Below are 5,544 nucleotides of genomic sequence, written 5' to 3'. Positions count from 1 at the left end.
CCCAGGGCTCTGTAGTCCTTCTTGATAGTCCTCAGACTGCTCCTGGCTGTATCACTGGTGCCCATGTGAAACAGCAGCAGCAGATAATAGCCAGTGGATTGTACAAGGCTTGGTAGCCTCTCGATGACATCCCTGATATGAGCCCCCGGTACGCAGCACACCTCTCTAGATTCTGAAGCATTCCAGACCCCAGACTTTTAAATTTTTTTCGTTATAATTCTGATTTTTGAAATGAGAAAGAAATCCCAAGGATATAGGAGAAACATACTCGAAGTCTGTGGCTGCTTTGGAAGTGAACTGGCAGATGATTACAATCATGTCATTGTGACAGACTTGCTACTTGACTCCTGCGCTGTGGCCACTTCCTGTAAATGCATTCTTCAATACAACCCACCACCACCTGAAAGCAGTGGTTTAAGCTTTGACAGTGCAGAGAACCATGCTGAGATTCACAGTTTCAATTCAGAAGTGGTGGGTAAGAAACAGTATACGCCAGGCCTCCACGCAGTTATTTACACCTCTGAGCATTCAGACCCTCCACATCTGCTTGTATTTATTCTAACTACCTGTTTGACATAGTTGACCTACCTGAATAACTTATCTCTCCAGCCAAACACAACACTGAAGCATAAAGTTTAAATGAAAAACAAAAGTTCCAGAGATACTCAAGTTAGTAGAGACCTGTCTTTAATTACAGGTCATAAAGAGAACCTCTTTCTCTTAAGCAAGAGTGAGCCTCACTTTGCTGGTAACAGCTGAAACACATTCCTTAAGCCTGGGAGATCCTTCAGCAAAGCCAAGCGTACTGTCAATGTCAAGTTGCTTTTTCACTGCCAGAGTGTTCCTATACAAAGCTATGATGAATGAAAACCCAGTTACTCTCAACCACGGTTTCTGGTGCCTGGCGATTTGTACCTCTGGTAGCATATATGTAAAATCATGGCTGTGAGCAACCCACATATAACAGCTACAGGCTTCACACCTCAGCTGTAGATTTGGAGTGGCCTGGGAACTGGTTGATTCTTTTCTATTCTTGGATGATTCATCTTCTTTTACAGATATTAAATTCTGTGGTGTAATTACTAAAAAGTGTTTCACAATCTTCTTGCTCAGAGATGAGTACTCAAATCATCTGGGATTAGGCTATAATTAATTATTAACAGGATTCCTTACAAGCACATCCACTTTTATGAACAAACCTAGTTTTTGCAATAGTTTTTGCTCCTCACAGCTGTTTGACTTATGGTTGGGCTAAACAGGCTTCAGTTAGTGGTCCCTGTCCATCATTGTGCAAGTGGGTCACTGCAATATCTTAGAAAGTAGGGCTGCGGCTGCCTTCTGCATTATTCCTAGACACAAGAAACACTTAAGACATCAGAGTTCTCCTGTAATTGGGCATGGCATAAGCCTCAGGCTCCAGCTCCATTGTTTTTACAAAGGACAATATAATGCTACAGCCTTGAATTGTAGTATCTAGGATTATCTTCAAACTGTGTTTAAGAAAAATAATAGCTAAAATGCTGCAGAGGGGATTTTAAAACACCACTGTTTTTTACAAGATGGGAAACATACAAATTTACTATATAGCTTTATATAGTTTAAAAATGCTTCCGTACATAAATCATAGGACTTCTGTTTGTGAGGACAGACAGAATCTCAGAAACAGCAGTACATATATATGCACTGAAGCAGAAGCCAAGCATTGTTTACATAACTCCCCCCCAAAAAAAAACCAGAAGACTTGCTTTCACTCCAACAGTCATACAGCTGCAGAGATTGTGCTCTTGCAGAAATTGAAGGGAGGGGGCGGGAATATGTGGAAATTAAAAGCAGGGCTGTCGGGGTTTTTTTTTCCCCTTAATGCTCCTTAATTTTTGTCTCGTCCTGCCCCCTGGTGGGAGCACAGGCCGCGGGTCTGTTGGTTTCAGAAAGGCACATTTGTACAGTGCAACCCCAAATTACACTGCATTTCTTACATAGCTATTTGTGAAAAAGAATGTGTATAACTTAACATAGGAAGGATTGAAATACTAATGGAAATAAAATATTATTATTATTAAATAACATATTATTAAATAAAAGGCTGTGTGTTGATTTACCTAAAAATTAACAAAGCACCTGCAGAATTTTCAGAACTTTGCAATAAATACACTTTCTATTCTAGATAGATATTTAATAGTCACAATTAAATGAGAATGGATAGTAAAAATATAGATATAAACATACAATGTTCGTTATTCAATGGTGTTTTAGTAAGAGCTCAAGATATAGCATCATCTATAGCATGAGAGAAAGTTTGTTTATTTACAGGTTGCATAAATTCCTTCTTTTATTTCTAGAAGGATCAGCAAAGATGATAGCACAGACCTGCTGTGGGTTACAGCTTGGTAACTGAAAAGGTACTTTAGATCTAGCAGGTATAAAGGACAAAAGTAGAATCAAAGGCCTTAAAAATGTTAACACTTGTCATCCATTTAACTGCTGCAATTCTGTTCTCACTGAATGGTTTCCTCTAAGAGTTACAAAATAGGATACGACCAGCACAGACAGATGCGAATTTTAACCTCTTCAGCACATTCAGCCATGTTTAGATTGTTTTGGACACATCTGTATTGCAACCTCAATTCCTTCATCCCATTTCAGCTCAAAACACCTCTGTATACTCGTGAACTCCCTGAGGCAGCCAGGTCACCCACTGGCATTTCAGCTTTCTCCTGCCCTGAACTCTAGGTGCTGTAGACTCTAATGGCTGCAGACAGCACATTCTGCTCTTGTCTACTCTAGAGCTGTTGTGGAGGTGCGAAAAATCATTCAGCCCCACACAGTGCACTGGAGGTTTGATGGTGAAAACACCAGCACTGCAGTCTCTGAACACACCAGAGCCTTTGAGGCAACAATGTTTGCAAGGGCTCACTGTCACAACAATAATGGCAAGACCAGGGTGTGACATTGGAGTACACTCACCTCCCCGCGCTCCAGGAACCACCACAGACCTCTTGATAAACCAGAACGGTCTCAGCGGCAACCAGAGCCCTGTCCACCTCGCTTTCTTCAGGTGCATCCGCCTTCATCATCCATCCAAAAAACACATGGATTCTTACGCCTTTCCTTGATTTCCTGCTGCAGAGAGCAAGAGTTACTTCTGATTTCTATTGTCTGGGTGAGAACAGGATTGAGCTTTTCTATCAGCTTGCATATATATATACACATTAAAAAGTAACTGTAGAGGCATATGTAAGAACAAAACACTAAAATACCAGAAAATATCAGAAACCAGAGCAGAGGCTTTATGACTTCTGTATAGATTGTGGCCTGGATTCTCAGCTGGTATAGAGCAGCATAATTTCCACTGCCTTCAACTTCACTGCTTTGCACTCACCAAGAATCCAGCCATGTGTGACAGCTTTGGGCAAAGGGAGATTAGACATCTTATTGCAGTTACGTAACAATTTGCCTAAGCTGTGAATTTACAGGTTGCAATCAGACTGGTCTATCCTGCAGAGGCATGCGAAAACGCCCCAGGCTACATGATACAGAATTACACAATGTCCCTGACTGATGAAAAACCTGGTAAGAAAGGGTAGGTTGCAGATGAAGATGAACTGCCAGCTACAGACTAAAACCAGAATGTTTAGAGAATAATTTCTTATGACTATGTATTACCACAGGACAACCTTTTCTCTACTTATCCACCCAACCCAGACTAATTTGTGCTCAGGCATTTAGGGATAATATGTCTTTATGAACCCCAGGTACCGGGATACATACGATTGTGTTTTCAGGCCTGTTTGATAGCTTATTTTAATAATGCTCTAACCACACAATTAAAACCTGATGAGATCTCCGTTTGGTTAAGTTCAGTTAAATTGCCAAGGGTACAAGTAGGTGCTATAAAGTCTAATTAAAAAAAGAGAGCCCTCACTCTGTTTACATTGAAACACAGAAAGGATTCTGGTTCATCTCCAGTGACTGTAATTGATTTAGTCCCTGATTTATACAAATTTATATTCTAAATAATTCAGATGATGACCTGATTCTGCAACCCCTGTTTGCATCAAACGGGATATACTCAGGTGAATAATACTCAGGTGTAACACCTCACCTTTTACCTGCTGTGATGCTCCGAAGTTTTTGCCCCAAAGCCCAGAGTTGGAGCCAACCAAGGAAGGTGGCAAAGGCTTCGGACATAGCTCCCAGGCATGCTGTTTCACATCTTGGGGTTGCTGACCAGGAGAGCTGACTTCTTTCATCAATCCAAAAGATACAGCTGGAAAAAAAGGACAAGTTTTCAAGACACATGGTCCTTAATGGCTTTTCTGTGCCCAAAAAACCCTCTTTTTCTAACCAAGTGGTCTGTCTAATGTAAGGTATCACCTCTGCCTATCCATCTTGCATACTCACCAAGCACTTAAAGTTATCTTAATAAAAGAAACCCTCTGGCATTAGAAAACACAGATAATTCCCTTAACAGATAGGACTGGTTGGTACACGTGTCTTGGCTCTGGCCAGTTTTTGCTGTGGACCGTTCATGGTCCTTCCTCATCTAAGCAGCGTGCAGCAAATTCCTTGCAAAACTTGTATCTGTTCTCTTTCACTAACATGACACAGGGTAGTTTCTATAGCCTCACAAACTCTTTCCCCCAACCCACAATGGGGGAAGAGGGAAGTGAACCTAAAGTAGGAAGATATTTCAGTGATTTTGTAAGAAGCATGAGGAATTCTATAGAAAAGATTACTTCTATATAATCAATAAATGGCTTCCATATGACCATTAAGTGTCTGAACATATTCTCCAGAAAGACGTGCTGCTTCGCAGTCCCAGCAATCCCACTGTGATACCATTAGAGGACTTGTTCTTTTTGCCCAGGGTGCAGCCAGCATAAGTTACCTGACCTCCCAGACAAGATTTCAAGCTGCTTAAAGGAAAGCAGCAAAGTACATATCGCATAAACAAAAAAAAAATTCTGCAGGACAGCAGAAATCATGGGTATGCCTCTCTGTGTGTGTGTGTGTGTGTGTGAGAGAGAGAGAGAGAGAGAGAGAACACCAGTTGTCAGGACAAATAACAGAAAAACAAATTCCAGTTGTGCAAATTTTAAAAATCTATGTGACCTCACATTCTGTAAGGCTGCATCAGACATAACACATTGTACTGCACAAAGTATTCTGCAAATATTTGTTTTCACTATTGTCCTGGTTTCAGCTGGGATAGAGTTAATTTTCTTCCTAGTAGCTGGCATAGTGCTGTGTTTTGGATTTAGGATGAGACTAGTGTGATAACACACTGATGTTTTAGTTGTTGCTAAGCAGTGTTTATACTAAGTCAAGGACTTTTCAGCTTCCCATACTCTGCCAGTGAGGAGGTGCGCAAGAAGCTGGGAGGAGGGAGTATAGCCAGGACAGCTGACCCCAACTGGCCAAAGGGCTATTCCATACCATGTGACATCACGCTCAGTATATAAACTGGGGGGAGTTGGCCGGGGGGCAGCAATCGCTGCTCAGGGACTGGCTGGGCATCGGTTGGCGGGTGGTGAGCAATTGCAT

Source organism: Aptenodytes forsteri, unplaced genomic scaffold (assembly GCF_000699145.1).
Source record: "Aptenodytes forsteri isolate BGI_AS27 unplaced genomic scaffold, ASM69914v1 Scaffold237, whole genome shotgun sequence".
Taxonomy (NCBI): Eukaryota; Metazoa; Chordata; class Aves; order Sphenisciformes; family Spheniscidae; genus Aptenodytes; species Aptenodytes forsteri.
Note: the sequence above shows the minus strand (reverse complement) of the source record.